At 39.7% G+C, this 23050-nt stretch overlaps 1 non-coding gene across 1 annotated transcript; it reads right to left on the bottom strand.

The window, feature by feature from the left end:
- Positions 1-19414: 19414 nt before the first annotated feature.
- On the bottom strand, positions 19415-19545 carry LOC120103323 (small nucleolar RNA SNORA17). The gene has a single exon (XR_015621596.1). It is a non-coding gene; the product is annotated as a small nucleolar RNA SNORA17 (small nucleolar RNA).
- Between the last annotated feature and the right edge of the window lie 3505 nt (positions 19546-23050).

The raw sequence follows: 23050 nt of genomic DNA, 5'->3' as shown, positions 1-23050 counted from the left end.
GAGCTTCCAGGGACTTAGCCACTACCCAAAGACTATACATGGACTGACCCAGGGCTCCAACTGCATAGGTAGCAATGAATAGCCTAGTAAGGGTATCAGTGGAAGGGGAAGCCCTTGGTCCTGCCAAGACTGAACCACAGTGAACGTGATTGTTGGGGGGAGGTGGAAATGGGGGAAGAATGGGTAGGGGAACACTCATATAGAAGGGTAGGTGGAGGGATTAGGGGGATGTTGGCCTGGAAACCATGAAAGGAAACAACAATTGAAATGTAAATAAGAAATACCCAATTTAATAAAGATGGGGGGAAAAAAAAGAAGGCAGTTTAGTTCATGCCACTCTTGGTTACTGTGTTAATAGCCACAGCACTGGCACTGGGATTGTAGGGATAACTACTTCATGACCCAATATAATAAGTTCACTTATGAGATTGACACCATGCCCACTATTCAGAAACATTGATTCTTTGACAGCTGTGGTGGTTTAGAACCAACAGGGGCTGGTGACTAAGGAAGTTTGTCTTTGCCTGTTCCTCCAAGAAGAATGCTGTTTCTACATCAACTAATCTGGGATAGTGAGAAATAAAATCCAAGGGCTACAATCAGACATCTAGAATTCCAAGGAACATGAGGTCTCCAGTTCCTCCATTTTCAAAAGTTTTATATGGAAATGGATACTGCCTTTCATAATGTCTTTCCTAGTTAAATTCTTGGTGTTACTATTCACTCCCTGCCTCATCAATCTTGTCTCTACATTCCTTCAATGACAAATACAAAAATTTCTAACCAAACTATTAATCAGTTCCTGTTACAGGAACTGATTACTGTCTACATCTACCAAATGGAACCCTATGGTGAAAGTCAGCTATACCCTGATATTGACAATGCCCCAAGAAGCAGCCTAAGAGATAATGCACCCTACTTCCTTCTCACCTTCAGCTCCCCTCCTTTTTTCTTCTTCTCTTTATGATAAAAAGAAGCGAGGTATGTTGGTATCAGGAACTGCTTTTGCCTCCACCAGTGACATCACCTGATCACCTGAGCATCTATTGCCATGGCAGTGGCCATACATTCCCAGCATACCTTTGGTTCAGCTCCCACCTTCACCTGGGAGCAGTTATGTCACAGTTCAGATAAAAGGCAGACTTTTCTGTCCCCATCCTCTTTTTTCTCTCCTCCCCCCCTCTCTCTCTCTTTCTCTCTCTTCCCCCCTCTTGTCTCTGTTGTCCCCAATAAACCTCTTTTACATGGGAACGTTATTGGCTTGGTGTGGCTCAGACTTGAGCCACACTATTCTAACACAACACTTTCTTCCTAGGTTTTCCATGAAGATCAAATCTGTACTTGCATCAGCCTGAAGAACCAAGCCTGGCACAGAGAAAACTCCAGTATTTTTGTGACTTTTAAATGAATACTGATGATAATTATAACCTTTTCTAATCTGTGATGAAACATCACTCATGTATGATTTAATTTTATGTTACTTCCTTGCTTAGGAATCATCCATTTATAATCTGGTTTCAGAAAAATGAAAGACAGTAGTAAAAAGTATTTAGAAAATCAATTGTTCTTTTGAATAAGAGTTCTTTTACTGTTTTTTAAGGTCAGTGAAAAAGTGTCTTGGTAATAATTTCTTCGTGCTTAGAACTAGGGAAAGTATGTTCTCCATTTCTGAGACAACAGTCCTCTAAATGTAGATGTCATTTGCGATTTAATATCACGTCAACCTGAATTTTGGAGAAGTCCACAATATCACAGTACAATTTCCTTAGAGATCAGTGACTGGTCAAGTTTCTTTTTATCTATAGCTATTTTTAATGTTTGATTTAGCTGTCCTAAATATATTATGCATTAAAATCATCAATCAAGAACATGAACATGTGATGTCCATTTCTGCTCTATCTTCAAATTCGAAGGAGAAGGACCCCCTTTTAATTCAGGTAAATGGTTTTCATAGGACATTGTTTAGTTTTACTACATGAGTTAAAATGGAAGCCCTTCACCTAAGTACTAGATGGGCTATCTATGCAAAGTTTTACAGTCTTGAGATAAGTATCTTAAGTATAAAGAAGACTTCAAATGATAACACAAGGTTAATCCAAGAAGCATTAGTTTCCTTTCCATCCACTCTACAAAGGGAAGCATTTATTTAACTAATTTACCCTTTACCATAGCAAATAATCCACTGACATTTATGAGAAACATTCCAATTGGAGCCTGGAGTAAATATTATGTTACACGTTAAACTATAAATAGTGGTTCCAAGCTCAATGTTAAAATTGCTATGGAAAATAAGTGAACTGTCTGAGTAAAATGGGTCTTACTTGTCCTCTGTGTAGAAGCCCTCAGCTGCTGGGATCAGGTTTCAAGCCTCTGGGGAAATTTGATAATTCAACTCAGTTTCCAGCAAGACTCCTACTGGAAAAAAGCCAGGAACCCTCTCTCTTGGGGGCAAGAGAAAACAAATTTGCAATTGACTGAGGCGTGGGGACTCCATTAAGTTTTAAGTTAATGAAGAACACTGTTGTTTTGGAGGGTGGGATTTAAAGTTTCTGCTTAGAGGATTTGAAGATTTGAGATAATGAAAGCCTTTGTGTTTCTGTAATTTCAACTTACAAAGTAACTCTCTTCAAGATTGCAGAAATGAGTGACTAAAGTTTTTTTTTTCTAAATACATAGAAGACAGGATTTTGAGTATTTATTTGCCATAAGGGTGCATAAATATACATAGTCGAGGTCATCAATATGCTGAATAGTCAGATTTGAACATCACACATGGTGTGTGTGTGTGTGTGTGTGTGTGTGTGTGTGCTAGGAAACATCACACTATTCTGCATAAATATTCAAATAAGTATATCTTTAAGAAACTGCTCATCAAGTAAACAAAGTAGCCCAGGGGTAAGGAAATCAACAATGAAATGAAATTTCTACATGGAGAAAATTCGTAAACTCCAAGATTTGGGTCAAGCATGACCCAATTAAAATCTAATTTGAGCGGGGCGGGGGGGGGGTGGAGTATTAGAAAGGGGGTGTGCCGTGGTTTGGGTTCATTCAGACACAGCCAAGGAAGCAGCCCCTTGTCAGAGACTTAACAGGGCCCCACAGAACCATGTTTACTCCATTCCTCAAATTTCCACCAAGAGTCACATTTAATTAGATTTCCTTTAGGTAAATGATGCTATTTCTGTGTGTGACTGGCTACTTGTCTACTCAACCAGTTATTTATTGATTCGATATTGAGATGACCTATGGCTTGGTTATAACCAAGTAAAGTTTTAATATTCCCCATCTCAATAAGTTGATCGTCTATCAGAGAACATAAAATAAGCACAGACTTTTAGTGTGGCAGGTGCTTTGATGGAGAAAATTACTAATAAGTGTGGGAGTCCAGCGGGGTAGGGCCAGTCCAGGTTGGAGTTGACTTATGAGGCATGGAGTGGAGATCTGAGATTGGAGTATAATGAGGATGGCAAGTGAAGACTGAGTCTAGAACATGGGTGACTGGTTTTACACAAATACCTGTCTTCTAAGCTCTCAAGAAGGCAGCCTTTACTCGTCTCCACCAGTGTAGCTCCTGAGGATATTATAATTGGATGTGGGTACCCGGCTTAGTCCATGTGCATTCACAAGTCTTGTGTTGTAGAGCACCTGCTGTGCGAAGATGCTTGAGTCAGGGAAGTGAATAAGGCACATAATGCATCATGTCCTCAAGGAGCTGACATTTGTTTAGAGAAAGAAGGACAGTGAACCACTGGAATAAGTTTAATTTCTTCTAAGTCTGTTTTACTAATGCCTTACATTAAAGAAAAATTGGATAAATTAAAAGATAACCAGGGTTCCCTTTTTGAAACCTGAAGATTTTTATATTATATTTGTGTATGTCTATATGCTTAACTTGCACATGTTGTTACCTTTGAAATTATTAAAATAAACATATGAACAATAAATATATGTAATTTTTTGCAACAAATGACATCACTATGATTTCTGCAAAGATAAAAAGTGTCACCTCTGTTTTCTGGGGAAGTGTGAGTTTTCCTCTGTTCACTGATTTTTTTGATGTTTGGGTCAAAGTTCTTTTTCATACAATTTTAAACAGAAAATGTCTTGATGCTTTCTGTTTCCTTTGATTCCACTCTTGGAATAGATAGCAGACACAACTGAACTAACTATATGCTATTGGAATATGTTCCCACTCCGCAAACAGGACTTTTCTGATTAAGAGAATGAGCAAAGCCATTTTGCTACTACCATGGCTTCTTCAATGTAAGTGCTAATTTGTGCACCACTTTGTGTTATTTGTTTTATGCTCTCTAAATGGAGATATGGTCAAGCAAATTCAGGACATATTCATCAGTGCTCTGCTAGAGGAATATGAGGTGCCATGGGTTTATTCCACACATGTCATTGTCCAGATGTAATTCATTCAAACTTAGCAAAATGCAAATAATGGAAATTTAAAATATCATATATAGCTGATTAAAATTTAAAACTATTTACAGTTGAAATCATTTTCAGACTTGCTGGAAAACAGATCCTGTTGTCTATATGGACCTGTGCTTTGAGTATATTTTTGAATATATTTTCTAGATAAGACAAAAGTAGAGAGTTGTAGACTATTTAGCAAAGAAATAAAGTGAAATAGTTACTTCTGACTTCAGTAAAGCTCTTTGGATTTGAGTGGAAATAGAATCATAAATCTGGGGCTGGAAAGATGGCTCAGTGGTTAAGAGCACTGACTGGTCTTCCAGAGGTCCTGAGTTCAATTTTCAGCAACCACATGGTAGCTCATAATCATCTGTAATGGCACCAGATATGTCTTGGTGTGTCTTTACTATACATTAAATAAATAAATAAATAAATAAATACACAAATAAATAAATAAATATTTACAAACCCCCACAAATCCAATATAAGACATAATGCAAGGAGCAAAAACATTCTAAAGTTGTTGTTTGACTACATCACATTAATCCTATGGGCCCCCATGCTTCTGGGACTGGTTGGTTCTTAGTGTGTACAAAGACCCCTTGCTGGGAGACAGTTACTGAAAAATCTCAAGGGAAAAGCTTTCTTTCCTTTCCAGTCAGGCCTTCTTTTCCCTAAAGCTATGGAAGGGAGACTATAGCAGCTACTGATGACCTCAGTTGACATGTCCACACTGCCAATAATCCTAGAAGAAAGATGATTAAGGTTATTAAGGGTGACAGCAAAATCATGAATAATGGCCCTTTGTTAGGTTGGCTTCCCAACTTTTTGGAGAGCTTACATATCCACTTGGCCGAGGCTGCCTTGTAGCCTACTGTTTCCATCACCTGGAATCTTCCTGGGATGAGGAGGATGCTAATTGTGGTTAGCTGCAGAGCTCCATGAGGATGCTCTCGGTAATCTCTTTAGGGTAAAGTCTGTGTCTATTAATTTCCTACATTAGAAGGGCCTCAGGATAGGCAGGGTTATTATTCACATGCAGTGAACCTTTGCCTCTTACCTCAGGCTCAGCTTTAAGTCTCTGAGACCACATTGGGACAAAGAATGTCTCTGAGGCTATTCAAGATTGCAGGTACTGGAGAGTTCCATTCCTTTTTTGGTTCCTGTTGTCTGAGTACACCTCTCTGGGTAGAGAAGCTAGGCCAAGATTCAGACTTCCAAGCAAGAATGCTGAGGGTTATTCTACACACAGTGGTTATTATGAATGGCACATCCTACAGAGGTTAGGAATATGATGACTGAAACAGTGGCAGGTAAGGCCACAGAGAATCCTGCTGTGGGTGTTAGCTAATCTATTCTGCTACCTTGCTTGGCTTTCTTCAGGTTGTGAAGCAAACATAGGGGCATTTTTTTTGGAGTAAACCCAATCACCTCAATGTTTAGGATGATTGAAGGATAGTATTTTTTGCTTCCCAAGTGTTCCCATCTCAGAATAAAAGCCAGATTTCTTGCCATGGTCTTGATTGCTATAGTCTCTGATTTTTACCTATCATGCTGGCCTCTTAGCTGACGCCAGAGAATGCTAGTGGGGTCCTGCATTTTGGGCTTGCAATTCCTTCCCTCTGGAATATTTTTATCCTTTCCTCATTAAAGGCTTTACTCAAGCATTTGAACAAATGTTGTCTGCTCAGAGACCACTCTACCTAAAAGACTACTGTCCTTTCTCTCTGTACCTCTTACTCTCTACTCTCTTTTTGACTGTTGTGTTTTAAAATTAAGTGGTCCTCAAATACCTATGGTTAAGGCTTAGTCTCCAAGTTAATAATGTGTAAGGAAAAGGTTTCATATCTTAAAGGTAAGACTTAACACTGGGAAGTTTGCTCACTGGGATACATCTTAAGGGATATGAGCAGGTCCTGGTCCATTCCTCTCATATACCATGAGGTGAACAGTTTTGTTTCATGCATTCTTTCCCACCATGATGCTCTGTCTTATCAAAGTGCCCAAATGTGTCAGAGTACATTGTGATGGAACCCCCTGGGATAACGAACATGACTATTTTCTTCTTTCAGTTGAGGTTTTCAGGTATTCTTTCAGACAACAATGGATACTTGCTGTGCAGTCAGAAGATGATCTTGGACTCTTGGTTCTCTCCCTCCTCCATCCTGAGATTTCTTGTATTCCAAATGTGTGCCACTATCTTAGCTCAGTGCTTCTTGCATGCAATAGGGTTGCATTCTTCTTTTCTCAGCATTTTCTATTAACTAACAATACACTGTATGTCTCTTATCCTTATTTGATTGATCTTCCAAGACCAGCAACTTGATATTCTAAGAGTATGCTGCACTTCATGGGTATGTTCACTAGTACTAAGAGATGTTTGTTGATGGTAAAGATAATTTTCTTAAAAAAGAAAAAAATCTATTTTCACCATCTTGTCTTACTTACCCAATACTCTGTGATACATGACAATGATGCTTTGCCTCTGGCTGGGCTACAGTTTCTCAAGCTCATTCAGTTGTTTTCAGCATTCATTTGACTTGACTTTTTAAATGTAATTTATGCTATAAAAAGGTATTATGGGCCATTATGCCAGAAAGGTCTGCCTTTGCTTCTTATTTCACTTACCATTTAGCATTTGTGTGATCCTGGATAATATATTTCACCTTTACTGACCACAGTTAAAAAAATTTATTAGAAATCTAATAACTTACACACGGGAGTTCTCCAGGCATATTAAGTAAAAAAACACATTTAAAATTCTGGGTAGAGGGCTGAGCTGACTATATCATCAAAATTCAATAAATGTCCACTCTGGTCTATTTTTCCTTCCTTTATCCTCCTGCGATTCTACCTACTTTCTCACATTCCCTCCCATAGTCACTTATTGGTTAATCTTTGTATATGCATGTGCACATATGTATCCATGTGTATGTATACATGTGGAAATCAAAGGACCACTTTGGGTGTCAGTCTTCCCCGTTTACCTTGTTTTGAAACAGTATTCCTTATTTGCTGCTGTGTACACCAGTCTAGCTGGCCTGGAGTCTCCCAGGGATTTTCCTGTCTCTTTTTGCCCGTGTTGCCATAGGAGTGCTGGGATTTCAGACTTTTGTTACTCCTCTGGTTCTGGAGATCTGAACTCTAGTCTCCCTGACTCTGAGGCAAGTGTTTTACTTCTGAGCTGCCTTGCAGCCTTTCTTCCCTTCTTTATTTCCCTGTCAACCCCTTGCACTGTTATTTGTCAAAACTGTCCTCAGCTTTGCTCTCTTTCTCTGTTTGGGTGTGCTTCCTGGGTTCATACTTGATGAAAGCTACCATTTGACAATCTAGTTTCATTCCAGCTCTTTTTCCTGGAATTCTAACTCACTCCCCATCCCTACTGTCAACTCTATTCCCATGAGGAGATTGCCAAATGGAGGAGAGGAGGAGAGAAGAAGTCCTGTTGACCTTCTGACTCTGTGCCTCGACTCAACTCACTACTTCCTATACAATCCTCATTTCATTGATATTTTTCCAGCTTACTGGAAATCTGTAAGTTTTTATTGTTTTCTCTCTGATATATCACATAATTTCTGAATTATTTCTGATTTACCTAATTACTGAATTACTTATGCCTGGAGAATTCCCATGAGTAAGTTAGTAGATTTCTGATTTTACTGTGGCCAATAATTCATAGACACAGAATCACTATTGATTTTCTGAATTATTGATATCCTTCAAACATTTACATCTTGGTTTCATTAATCCAGTCTATAATTCTTTCTCACTTATTTGAATATCATTGCTTTAAACTAGTCTCATTTCGTGTACTTTTTTCTAAATAATTATTTGGCATGAACTTTATAAGATAGAAATAGGATCTCATTACTCCTATTTAAAAATAAAATCACTTAATACTTACCTGTCATCTTCAGGATCAGATTCCAAACTCTTTTGCATGACAGGCATGACTTTCTGTGAATTGGTTCTATTCCCAGCTACGAATGAGGTTCCCCTGATATGTTGTGCAATTGCAAGCCCCCCTGCTTTTGATCAAGCTGTTCCCATTGCTTGGATTGGTTCTCTCTTCCTCACCTCTATTTGGCAATCTCCACATAAGCCTTGTGGTACTTAGTTTCAATATCACCTTCCCTTTGAAGCTGTGTTGACCTTTTCAAGCTGGGGCAAGTTCCTTCCTTGGGAGTTCCCTCACTAACAGATGCATTCTCTTATTAAGACTTACCACATACCTTAGCTACCCACTAACCAGCTTTTCCTGGGTCTTGTGCAGTCTCACAGGCTGGCACATCATGGATGCTCTCAGCTGGTATTCCCTAGGATTTTGTGAGGGCTCTCAGTGAATAGCAGTTGGTGTAATGAAAGGCAAGATTTAAGAAGAGGAAATTGGCAGTGGGCAGCTTTCTTTTAAAGCATGGAAACTGTTGAAAAACTTCTCTTTAAGTCTCCCAAACATTCTACCATCCATTCTCCATTTGTACTATCTGTGAGTTGATTGGAACCTTGATGTAGACTTTGTCCACTTGTTTATGTTTGTTTATTGTTTATGTTTATGTGTTATTGTTATTTCTCTTTAGAGACAGTTCAGAGCCGTGTCATTGTGTAGCTGTAGCTTCTTGATGTAGACTGTCCACTTGTTTATGTGTTATAGTTGTTTCTCTTTAGAGACAGTTCAGAGCCGTGTTGTTGTGTAGCACAAGTCACCTAGTCTCTTTGATCTTCAGTATTTGTTTTTATACAATGGAGAAAACATTTTTAAAAATATTCTTGGATTAATTCTGATTATGTTTTCCCTCCCCCAAGTCTTCCCAGATCCTCCCCACCTCCCTATCTACCCAACTTTATGTCCTTTTTTTGCTGTCTCTTGCTAAAAACAAACAGACATCTAAAATACCAACAAAGAAAAAGACAAAAAAATAATAAAATAAAGAAGATAAAATAAAAACAAATGGTTTGCTCTGAATTGGATAAAACAAATAAAAGAATATGAAAAAAAGAAAAACCACTACAGGAAATACATACTGATGTAGAGACATGCATATTCATATACACAGGAAACTCATAAAAACATAAAAAACAAGTTATAATATATGAACTTAGGATCTGTCAGGAAAAGACAAACAAGCAGGCAAAGAAAGAGGAGCCAAGATGTGTTGGCTATCTACTTCTGGGAATCGGGCCACCCTTAAGTGTGGTTGGTATACCCAGTGAGACTCCAATAATTATTCCTTTGCAAGTCATATTGAGTGGAGAGAGGGGAGGGGGATGGATGCTGTGTTAACTTCCCTTCTCAGCACTGGGATACACCTGGCTTAGACCTGTACAGGCTCTGGCTTGCTGCCATTATCTCTGTGAGTCTTGTATTTGTAGGTCTTGTTTTCTTTTCTTTCTTTGTTTCTGTCTTTGTTTTTCTCTCTCTCTCTCCTTCCCTTCCTCCCTTCTTCCCTCCATCCCTCCCTTCTTCCCCTCCTTCCTTCTTTTCTTTCTTTCTTGGATATTTTATGTATTTACATTTCCAGGTTTCTCCTTTCCTAGTTTCCCCTCCAGAACCCCCCTCTCCCATATCCCCTTCCCTTGCTTCTCTGAGAGTGCACCCTTTCCTACCCACCCACTCTCACATCACCACCCTAGCATTCCCCTACAATGGGGAAATCGAGCCTTCACAGGATCAAGGGCTTCTCCTCCTATTGATGGCAAACAATGCCATCCTCTGCTGGAGCCAAGGGTCCCTCCATGTATTTTCTTTGGTTGGTAGTTCAGTCCCTGGGAGCTCTGGTGGAGTCTGGTTGGTTGATATTGTTATTTTACTATGGGGTTGCAAACTCCTTCAGCTCTTTCAGTCCTTTCTCTAGCTCCTCCATTGGGGTCCTGTGCTCAGTCCAATGGTTGGCTGTCAGCATCTGCCTCTGTAATAGTCAGGCTATGGCAGAGCTTCTCAGAAGTCAATCAGGTTCCAGTCAACAAGCACTTCTTAACATCAGCAATAGTGTCTGGGTTTGGTGACTGTATATGGGATGGATCCCCAGGTGGGACAGTCTCTGGATGGTCTTTCCTTCAGCTTCTGCTCCATACTTTGTCACTGTATTTCCTTGATTCAGGAGCCATTCTGAGTTAAGAATTTGGAGATGAGTGGGTGGTCCCATCCCCCAAGAGGGCGCCTTGCCTTACTCTAGATATGATCTCTACAGGTCCTCCCTCCCCTTTGGTGGGCATTTCAGCTAATCTCACCCCCTTGGGACCTGGGAGCCTCTTGCTTTCCTGGCTTCTGGGACATGCTGGTGACTACCCCCAGTTCTCATACCCCATTGCTACACACCTCTATTCAAATTTCTGACCCTCTGTATGTCATCCCTTCTCCTCTCATACCTGATCCTGCCCCCTCTTTCCTCCTCCACCTCCTCTCTTCTTCCCAAGTACCCCTTCCCTGTACCTTCCCTGAGTATTTTGTTCCCCCTTCTAAGAACAATTGATGCATACACATTTTGGTCTCCCTTCTTTGTGAGCTTCCTATGGTCTGTGCATTGTATCTTGGGTATGCCGAGCTTTTGGGCTAATATCCATTTATAAGTGAGTGCATACCATGTATGTTCTTTTGTAATTAGGTTACCTCACTCAGGATGATATTTTCTAGTTCCACCCATTTGCTTAAAAATTTCATGAAGTCATTGTTTTTAATAGCTGCGTAGTACTCCACTGAGAATTTTTACCACATTTTCTCTATCCATTCCTCTGTTATGTTATGTTATGTTATGTTATGTTATGTTATGTTATGTTATGTTATGTTATGTTATGTTATGGCGCATGTGTCCTTGTTATGTGTTGGAGCATCTTTGGGAATATGCCCAAGGTATATGCCAGCTGAGTCCTCAGGTAGTACTATGTCCAAATTTCTGAGGAACCACCAGACTGATTTCCAGAGTGGTTTCACAAGCTTACAGTCTCACCAGCAATGAAGGAGTGTTTCTCTTTCTCCACATCCTAGCCAGCATCTGCTGTCACCAGAGTTTTTGATCTTAGCTATTCTGACTGGTATGAGGTGGAATCTCAGTGTTTTGATTTGCATTTCCCTGATGATTAGGGATGTTGAACATTTCTTTAGGTGCTTCTCGGCCACTCGGTAGTCTCTGTAGCACATTATTTAATAGGGTTATTTGATTCTCGGGAGTCTAACTTCTTGAGCTTTTTGTATATATTGTATATGTTGGATGTAGGATTGATAAAGATCTTTTCACAATCTGTTGGTTTCTGTTTTGTCCTAAGGATAGTGTCCTTTGCCCTACAGAAGCTTTGCAATTTTATGAGGTCCCATTTGTCCATTCTTGATCTTAGAGCATAAGCCATTGGTGTTCTGTTCAGAAAATTTTTCCCAGTGTCCATGTGTTTGAGGCTCTTCCTCACTTTCTCTTCTATTAGTTTCAGTGTATCTGGTTCTATGTGGAGGTCCTTGATCCACTTGAACTTGAGCTTTGTACAAGGAGATGAGAATGGATCAATTTACATTATGCTACATGGTGACCTCAAGTTGAAACAGCACTATTTGTTGAAATGCTATCTTTTCCCCACTGACAAGTTTTAGCTCCTTTGTCAAAGATCATGTGACCATAAGTGTGTTGATTTATTTCTGGGTCTTGTCACTATACTAATACCATGTAGTTTTATCACTATTGCTTTGTAATACAGCTTGAGGTAAAGGATGGTGATTCTGTGAGAAGTTCTTTTACTGTTGAGGATAGCTTTCATTATCCTGTTTTTTTTGTTATTCCAAATGAGTTTGCAAATTACTCTTCCTAACTCTGTGAAGAATTGAGTTGGAATTTTGATGAGGATTGCATTGAATCTGTAGATGGCTTTCAACCAATGGCCATTTTTACTATATTAATCCTGCCAATCCATGATCATGGGGGATCTTTCCATCTTCTGAGATCTTCTTCAGTTTCTTTCTTCAGAGACTTGAAGTTCTTGTCATATAGATATTTCACTTGCTTGGTTAGAGTCACACCAAGGTATTTTATATTATTTGTGACTATTGTGAAGGGTGCCATTTCCATAATTTCTTTCTCAGTCTGTTTATCCTTTGAGTAGAGGAAAGCTACTGATTTGTTTGAGTTAATTTTATATCCAGCCACTTTGCTAAAGTTGTTTATCAGGATTAGGAGTTTTCTGATGGAATTTTTGAGGCCATTTAATTTTACTTCATATTATCTGCAAATAATGATATTTTGACTTCTTCCTTTCCAATTTATATCCCTTTGACCACCTTTTGTTGTCTAATTGCTCTGGCTAGGATTTCAAGTAGTATATTGACTAGATAGGGAGAGAGTGGGCAGCCTGATTTTAGTGGGATTGCTTCAAGTTTCTCTCCATTTAGTTTGATGTTGGGTATTGGTTTGCTGTATATTGCTTTTACTATGTTTGGGTATGGGCCTTGAATTCCTGATCTTTCCAAGACATTTATCATGAAGGGCTGTTGAATTGTTTTAAATGCATTCTCAACATCTATTGAAATGACTATGTGTTTTTTCTTTGAGTTTGTTGGATTTCCAAAATAATGAACCATCCTTGCATCTCTGAGATGAAGACTACTTGATCATGGTGAATGATCATTTTGATGTGTTCTTGGATTTGGTTTTGGAAATTTTATTGAGTATTTTGCCATTGATATTCATCAGGAAAATAGGTCTGAAGTTCTCTTTCCTTGTTGGGTCTTTGTGTGGTTTAGGTATAAGTACAATTGTGGCTTCATAGAACGAATTGGGTAGTGTTTCTTCTGTTTCTGTTTTGTGGAATAGTTTGGACGGTACTGTACCTATTTGAAGGTCTGATACAATTCTGCACTAAACTCATCTGGTTCTGAATTCTTTTTGGTTGGGAGAATTTTTTTTTTGAGTTTAATGTAACAATTTTACTGTTATATGTAAGCAAAATCATTTTAAATAATTTCATTTACAATAAATAAATATTTACAATAACTTCATTTGCAATTTACAATATTTATAGTAAAATTATTTACTGATATATGTATAATACTATCAATAATATTATGAACCCTAGAACCAACATACACTGTCTTCCATCTTTTTTTTTTTCTTTTTTTCAGAGCTGGGGACCGAACCCAGGGCCTTGCGGTTGCTAGGCAAGCGCTCTACCACTGAGCCAAATCCCCAACCAGATACACTGTCTTCCAAAAACTATATATTTTTCTGACATTATGATGGTTACAGGTTTTATAATTTTTAGAGAATTTTAAAGGGAAAACCATTTCGTGACTATTTTTTTTTATTAACTTGAGTATTTCTTATATACATTTCGAGTGTTATTCCCTTTCCCGGTTTCCAGGCAAACATCCCCCTAATCCCTCCCTCTCCCCTTCTTTATGGATGTTCCCCTCCCCATCCTCCCCCCATTGCCGCCCTCCCCCCAACAATCTAGTTCACTGGGGGTTCAGTCTTAGCAGGACGGTTGGGAGAATTTTAATGACTGCTTCTATTTCTTTATGGGTTATGGGACTCTTTAGATGGTTTATCTGATCCCAATTTAACCTTAATACCTGGTATCTGTCTAGAAAATTGTTCATTTCACCCAGATTTTCCAGTTTTGTTGAATATAGGCTTTTTTAGTAGGATCTGATGATGTTTTAAATTTAGAAAATTAATTTATGTTGTTATATCTCCCTTTTCATTTCTGATTTAGTTAATTCGAATACTGTCTCTGTGCTGTCTTGTTAGGCTAAGGGCTTATCTTGCTGGCTAAGGGCTTATCTATCTTGTTGATTTTGTCAAAGAACCAGGTCCTGGTTTTGTTGATTCTTTGTACAGTTCTTTTTGTTTTTACTTGGTTGACTTCAGCCCTGAGTTTGATTATTTCCTGCCTTCTACTCCTTTTGGGTATATTTGCTTCTTTTTATTCTAGGGTTTTCTGGTATGTTGTCAAGCAGTTAGTATATGCTCTCTCCAGTTTCTTTTTGGAGGCACTCAGAACTATGAGTTTTGCTCTTAGCAGTGCTTTCATAGTATCCTATAAGTTTAGATATGTTGTGCCTTTATTTTCATTAAATTCTAAAAGTCTTTAATTTCTTTCTTTATTTCTTCCTTGACCAAATTATCATTGAGTAGAGTGTGGTTCAGCTTTCTTGTGTATGTGGGCTTTCTCTTGCTTTTGTTGTTTTTAAGATCATCTTTACTCCCTGGTGATCTGATAGGATGCATGGGATTATTTCTATCTTCTTGTATAGGTTGAGACCTCTTTTTTGAATGATTATATTCAGTTTTGTAGAAGGTCTCATGAGGTGCTGAGAAGAAGATACATTCTTTTGTTTTAGAATGAAATGTTCTATAGATATCTGTTAAATCCATTTGGTTCATAACCTCTGTTTGTTTCACTGTGTCTCTTTTCAGTTTCTTTTTTTCAATCTGTCCATTGTTGAGATTGAGGTGTTGAAGTCTCCCAGTATTATCGTGTAAGGTGCAATGTGTGCTTTGCGAGTTAGTAAGGTTTCTTTTATGAATGTAAGTGCCCTTGCATTTGGAGCATAAATATTAAGGATTGAGAGTTCATCTTGGTGGATTTTTTCTTTGATGAATATGAAGTGTTCTTCCTTATCTTTTTTTGACAACTTTTGGTTGAAAATTGATTGTATTTGATATTAGAGTGGCTATTCCATCTTGTTTCTTGGGACCACTTGCTTGGAAATTTCTTTCCAGCCTTCTATACTGAGGTAGTGTCTGTTTATGTCACTGAGGTGTGTTTTCTGTATGCAGTAAAATGCTGGGTCCTCTTTCCATATCCAGTCTGTTAATCTATGTCTTTTTATTTGGGAATTGAGTCCATTGATATTAAGAGATATTAAGGAATAGTGATTGCTGTTTTTTATAATTTTTGTTGTTAGAGGTGGAATTATGTTTGTGTGGCTTTCTTCTTTTGGGTTTGTCGCAAGATTACTTTCTTGCTTTTCTAAGGTGTAATTACCCTTCCTTGTGTTGGAGTTTTCCATCTATTATCCTTTGTAGGGCTGGGTTTGTGGAAATATAATGTGTAAATTTGGTTTTGTCATGGAATATTGTGGTTTCTCCATGTATGTTAATTGAGAGTTTTGCTGGATATAGTAGACTGGGCTGGCATTTGTGTTTTCTTACTGTCTGTATGCCATCTGTCCAGGATCTTCTGGCTTTCATAGTCCCTGGTGTGAAGTCTTGTATAATTCTGATAGGTCTGCCTTTATTTGTTACTTGACCTTTTTTCCTTACTGCTTTCAATATTCTTTCTTTGTTTTGTGCATTTGGTGTTTTGACTATTATGTGACAGGAAAAATTTCTTTTCTGGTCCAATCTATTTGGAGTTCTGTAGACTTCTTGTATATTTATATGGGCATCTCTTTATTTAGGTTAGGGAAGTTTTCTTGTATAATTTTGTTGAAGATATTTATTGGCCCTTTCTGTTGGGAATCTTCGTTCTCTTCTATACCTATTATCCTTAGGTTTGATCTTTTCATTGTGTCTTGAATTTCGTGAATGCTTACTGAATCTTTTTTTGTTTTGCATTTTCTTTGATGGTTGTGTCAATGTTTTCTTTGGTATCTTCTGCACCTAAGATGGTGATGCTTGGTGATGCTTGCGTCTATGACTCCTTATCTCTTTCCTAGGATTTTTTATCTCCAAGGTTGTCTCCCTTTGTGATTTCTTTATTGTTTCTATTTCTATTTTTAGATCTTACATGGTTTTGTTCAATTCCTTCACCTGTTTTTTTGTGTTTTTCTATAATTCTTTAAGGAATTTTTGTGATTCCTCTTTAAGGGCTTTCCGTGTTTACCTGTGTTGTCTTGTATTTCTTGAAGGGAATTATTTATTTCCCTCTTAAAGTCTTCTACATCATCATCATTATGAGATGTGATTTTTTTTTTGGTTCTTTTTTTTCGGAGCTGGGGACCGAAACCAGGGCCTTGCGCTTCCTAGGCAAGCGCTCTACCACTGAGCTAAATCCCCACCCCCTGAGATGTGATTTTTAAACCTGAATCTTGCTTTTCTGGTGTTTTGGGGTATCTAAGACTTACTGTGGTAGGGGAACTGGGTTCTGAAGTTGCCAAGTGGCCTTGCTTTCTGTTGCTTAGGTTCTTATGCTTGCCTTTTGCCATCTTGTTATCTCTGTTGTTTGTTGGTCTTTCTGTCTCTGACTGAAGCTTGTCCTTCTTGTTGGCCTGTGAGCCTGTGAGTCTTGTTTTCTTCCCATCCTCTTAGCAATGAGACTGTGAGGAACTTGGGCTTGGGCCTCCTGTGTAACTCTTTCCCAATTACTACATAGCTTGACATGAAAACTATTCTATCTCTGAAGCATGATGGACTGAGTTCTCTCAGAGTTTCAAGGGCAGTGTCGCTGGTAGATTTGGATCTGTAAGTTAGGTCTCATACCTGTGATTATCTTTAGTTGACACTGAAGGCCTCCAATTAGAAATGACTTCCCAGAGACCACATTTTCTGACTGTCCATAGATTTGGTAAGGATTACCATTTTATTTGGGTACTATTTGACTCCTAGGTCTATAATAAGCTACAGCCCTTACTTATAAATGAACATTTGCAATACGAAGACTGTGATGGCTGTTCTTGGTTGTCAACTTGAAAACATTTGGAATTAAGTAAAATCCATAAATGGAGGGCAAACCAGTGAGGGATTTTTGCTTAACTTTGAAGGAGGAAAATCCACTTCTAATCTAGATTCTTGTACTTTCTGTTTATAGCCATCATTGTTTGAATATCCGGACCGTATCCTGTAAATCATTATAATAAATCCCATATATCATACTTACAGAATATATATAAAACAAATACTGATAACAATACTAATAACATGCTGAAATTACTGTCATCTGCTTCAAGTGTTTTCCAATTAAGTCATTTAATTATCATATTAGTCTAAAAGAAGATATTGCTGTTATTCCCATTTTACCCATAGGAAATAGATATTCAGGAGGTTACCTAAAATAGTTCATATCCTGTGAAGTAATAGAGGTAAGACTTGAATCTAGGCAGAGTCACTTCACTGTCAAGTACTCTGTTATTTTAGAAAGGGCAGCATTGAGACCTTCCTTTTTGAAAAGGTGTCATAACATGTAGCCTAGACTGCCCTTGAATGAAGTCAAGATTCCTTTGCCTCCATTTCTCTGAGTGCCAGAATTACATTGGTCTGTACACTGATGTTGAGCCCATCTTGTTTTCTTATATCACACCAGCCTCCCTCTTAGTATGCAGCTTCATGTATACAAACTTTCTTTCAGGCAATCCAAGAAGCCACATGCCTTTGCTCTGTCTGGAAGCCTGTCTCCTTGTCTTCCAAACAATTTTCTTGATTGTTTGGAAGCTTTGTTCAATTATCCCAATCATGTTCTTTCAGAATTTTTTATTAAAAAAAAACTTTTTATTGATTCTTTGTGAATTTCACTTCATCCACTCTCACTCATCTCTCCCTCCCCTCCCACCCATACCTTATCCTTGCCACATCCCCCACAACAGAGGGAAATAAATTCCTTGTGGAAACTGTAGTGAATCACATTGTGTCCCACAGTATATCCCTTTGCCTCATTTCTTGGCTTACAAATGTTCATGGTAATGATTTGTTGGCCTGGTACGAGGCCTCTGGCTTTTGCTACACTATCAATATTGAAACCTCACTGGAACTCCTCTCTGCTATCTTGTTGTTGTCCTGTATCATGGAGATTCTATTGTTTTGGATCTATAGAACTGTCCCCTTCATGCACTCCAGCAGTTCATCAATGGGGGCAGATGTTGGAGTGGGCCAATTCAAAGCTCTGGATCTGGGCCTAAGAAATATCTGGATTGGTCAGCCCACCAGCTCTCCCACTCTCATGCCCTTGGGAATAGCAATATCCCCAACTAGGATCAGCCCTAAACTGCTGTAGGTCCTGCTCTCCTGAGTGCTGCAGCTGGTAAAAGGGCAGGGAAAGCTTTCTTGTTCTCATGACTCCAGGGCTAGCTCTTCCACTAGCTATAGGTAGCAAGGCACAAAGATGGGGAGGGCATCTCTTCTTTGTCCATGCTTCCAAATGGCAGACAAGTTGTAGGCCAACCCCCCCATGCTTACACCATCAGGGATGGCTTACTCATGCTCCTTCCATCAGGGTCAGCTCTCCTGAGTGTTGGAGCAGATGAGAGGAAGGGACAGGTCTTCCACTCTCATGATCCCAAGCTGCCATGAGGGTAAAAGGGAAGGGGAGGAGAGCTCCGTGTTGCTTATGACACCACATAGCAGACAAAAGGTAGGGCTGGCTCTCACACATTTATGCCCTGGGGGCTGGCTCACCTGTGGCAATGGAGCTAGCTCCATTGTGATGCTAAGGTGAGGTGCAGAGCCTGCTTCTCCAAGTGCTGCAGCAGGTGAAGGGCAGGGACAGCTCTCCTGTTCTCATGCTTCCAGGGCCAGTTCTTACATGAGGACCACATGAAGGGTGGGCCAGTTTTGCACCGCTCTGACATCAACGTGGTCCTGGACACCACCACAGACTATAGACATCACCTGGCCTTTGGTGGTAGCAGGACCCTGCTGCTGCAGGGCCAGGAACCCAGACATGGTTCCGGGTGGCATCACCATCATATCAGGCTGTTCCTCACTACTCTCAAGTCTCCAGTTCTGCCTCCCTTCTTTGTCCACGCAGCCTTCTGTTTCTTTTTCTTTTCCATTTTTCCACCACTTACTTGACACTCAGAGTCTCTGAGTGTCTGGGGTCATCTCAGGAGTGGTCTCAGGAGTGCTCTGTCCACTCGTGCATTATGGCTCTGGGCAGGGGTCATCTTGGACTTGGCCTTTCTCCTAGCCCCCAGGCCTGCACAATGGCAGACTAGACTGGTGCTCATCTTAGACTAGCTACTTGTCTGGTTCCCATAGTGCCAGTCAGGTGGCTGTCTCGGGCTCACTCTTGCTAGGGATTCTGGGCCTGCCTGGCATTGGACTGGTGGTTGTCTCAGGCTTGATTTCTTTCGGAGAATGCTAGGCTTCTAATCATTCAGATGTTCATAGGTCAGAGCACTGAGCATAGACATAGTGTCTCCCCTCTCTGCCACCTCCTGACATATATGTGACACAGAAGCCACACCTGCAATTTTTCTCAGGCAAGACACTTTAAGAATCTTATTGCCGACCCACGGATCCCGGCCCACAGCAGCTCTCTGCTCCCAAACCCCGTGGGAGAGAGACCTCAGCGCCTGGTCAGGTGGGCACTCCTGAGGCTGCAGAGCGGAAGAGACCACCAACACTGCCCACCCCTGCCCACATCCCTGGCCCAAGAGGAAACTGTATAAGGCCTCTGGGTTCCCGTAGGGGAGGGCCCAGGAGCGGCAGGACCCCTGCGCCTGAGACACCGCCAGAACCTGAAGGAAACAGACCGGATAAACAGTTCTCTGCACCCAAATCCCATGGGAGGGAGAGCTAAACCTTCAGAGAGGCAGACATGCCTGGGAAACCAGAAGAGACTGCACTCTGCACACATATCTCGGACGCCAGAGGAAAACACCAAACTCCATCTGGAACCCTAGTGCACGGAAGCTCCCGGAAAGGGTGGTGCAGATCTTCCTGGTTGCAGCCGCAGAGAGCTTGTGGGCAGCACCCCGAGAGCAAATTTGAGCCTCGGGACCACAGGTAAGACCAACTATTCTGCTGCAAGTGACCTGCCTGGTGAACTCAAGACACAGGCCCATAGGAACAGCTGAAGACCTGTAGAGAGGAAAAACTACACGCCTGAAAGCAGAACACTCGGTCCCCATAACTGGCTGAAAGAAAACAGGAAAACAGGTCTACAGCACTCCTGACACACAGGCTTATAGGACAGTCTAGCCACTGTCAGAAATAGCAGAACAAAGTAATACTAGAGATAATCTGATGGTGAGAGGCAAGTGCAGGAACCCAAGCAACAGAAACCAAGACTACATGGCATCATCGGAGCCCAATTCTCCCACCAAAATAAACATGGAATATCCAAACACACCAGAAAAGCAAGATCTAGTTTCAAAATCATATTTGATCATGATGCTGGAGGACTTCAAGAAAGACGTGAAGAACTCCCTTAGAGAAACACAGGAAAACATTAATAAACAAGTAGAAGCCTACAGAGAGGAATCGCAAAAATCCCTTAAAGAATTCCAGGAAAACACAATCAAACAGTTGAAGGAATTAAAAATGGAAATAGAAGCAATCGAGAAAGAACACATGGAAACAACCCTGGATATAGAAAAACCAAAAGAAGAGACAAGGAGCTGTAGATACAAGCTTCACCAACAGAATACGAGAGATGGAAGAGAGATTCTCGGGAGCAAAAGATTCCATAGAAATCATTGACTCAACTGTCAAAGATAATGTAAAGCAGAAAAGCTACTGGTCCAAAACATACAGGAAATCCAGGAGTCAATGAGAAGATCTAACCTAAGGATAATAGATATAGAAGAGAGTGAAGACTCCCAGCTCAAAGGACCAGTAAATATCTTCAACAAAATCATAGAAGAAAACTTCCCTAACCTAAAAAAAGAGATACCCATAGGCATACAAGAAGCCTACAGAACTCCAAATAGATTGGACCAGAAAAGAAACACCTCCCGTCACATAATAGTCAAAACACCAAACACACAAAATAAAGAAAGAATATTAAAAGCAGTAAGGGAAAAAGGTCAAGTAACATATAAAGGCAGACCTATCAGAATCACACCAGACTTTTTGCCAGAAACTATGAAGGCCAGAAGATCCTGGACAGATGTCATACAGACCCTAAGAGAACACAAATGCCAACCCAGGTTACTGTATCCTGCAAAACTCTCAATTAACATAGATGGAGAAACCAAGATATTCCATGACAAAACCAAATTTACACAATATCTTTCTACAAATCCAGCACTACGAAGGATAATAAATGGTAAAGCCCAACATAAGGAGGCAAGCTATACCCTAGAAGAAGCAAGAAACTAATAGTCTTGGAAACAAAACAAATAGAAGAAAAGCACACAAACATAACCTCACATCCAAATATGAATAGAAAAGGAATCAATAATCACTATTCCTTAATATCTCTCAACATCAATGGCCTCAACTCCCCAATAAAAAGACATAGAATAACAAACTGGATATGCAACGAGGACCCTGCATTCTGCTGCCTACAGGAAACACACCTCAGAGACAAAGACAGACACTACCTCAGGGTGAAAGGCTGGAAAACAACTTTCCAAGCAAATGGTCATAAGAAGCAAGCTGGAGTAGCCATTCTAATATCAAATAAAATCAATTTTCAATTGAAAGTCATCAAAAAAGATAAGGAAGGACACTTCATATTCATCAAAGGAAAAATCCACCAAGATGAACTCTCAATCCTAAATATCTATTCCCCAAATACAAGGGCACCTACATACGTAAAAGAAACCTTAATAAAGCTCAAAACACACATTACACCTCACACAATAATAGTGGGAGATTTCAACACCCCACTCTCATCAATGGACAGATCATGGAAACAGAAATTAAACAGAGACGTAGACAGACTAAGAGAAGTCATGAGCCAAATGGACTTAACGGACATTTATAGAACATTCTATCCTAAAGCAAAAGGATATACCTTCTTCTCAGCTCCTCATGGTACTTTCTCCAAAATTGACCATATAGTTGGTCAAAAAACGGGCCTCAACAGGTACAGAAAGATAGAAATAATCCCATGTGTCCTATCAGACCACCACGGCCTAAAACTGGTCTTCAATAACAATACGGGAAGAATGCCCACATATTCGTGGAAATTGAACAATGCTCTACTCAATGATAACCTAGTCAAGGAAGAAATAAAGAAAGAAATTAAAAACTTTTTAGAATTTAATGAAAATGAAGGTACAACATACCCAAACTTATGGGACACAGTGAAAGCTGTGCTAAGAGGAAAACTCATAGCGCTGAGTGCCTGCAGAAAGAAACAGGAAAGAGCATATGTCAGCAGCTTGACAGCACACCTAAATGCTCTAGAGCAAAAAGAAGAAAATACACCCAGGAGGAGTGAAAAAACAGGTAATAATCAAACTCAGAGCTGAAATCAACCAAGTAGAAACAAAAAGGACCATAGAAAGAATCAACAGAACCAAAAGTTGGTTCTTTGAGAAAATCAACAAGATAGATAAACCCTTAGCCAGACTAACGAGAGGACACAGAGAGTGTGTCCAAATTAACAAAATCAGAAATGAAAAGGGAGACATAACTACAGATTTAGAGGAAATTCAAAAAATCATCAGATCTTACTATAAAAGCGTATATTCAACAAAACTTGAAAATCTACAGGAAATGGACAATTTCCTAGACAGATACCAGGTACCGAAGTTACATCAGGAACAGATACACCAGTTAAACAACCCCATAACTCCTAAGGAAATAGAAGCAGTCATTAAAGGTCTCCCAACTAAAAAGAGCCCAGGTCCAGACGGGTTTAGTGCAGAATTCTATCAGACCTTCATAGAAGACCTCATACCAATATTATCCAAACTATTCCACAAAATTGAAACAGATGGATCACTCCCGAATTCCTTCTATGAAGCCACAATTACTCTTATACCTAAACCACACAAAGACACAACAAAGAAAGAGAACTTCAGATCAATTTCCCT

This window comes from Rattus norvegicus, chromosome 5 (genome assembly GCF_021556685.1).
Source record: "Rattus norvegicus strain SHRSP/BbbUtx chromosome 5, alternate assembly SHRSP_T2T, whole genome shotgun sequence".
In the NCBI taxonomy this organism is placed as follows: domain Eukaryota; kingdom Metazoa; phylum Chordata; class Mammalia; order Rodentia; family Muridae; genus Rattus; species Rattus norvegicus.
This window is presented reverse-complemented; position numbering and strand designations above follow the sequence as displayed.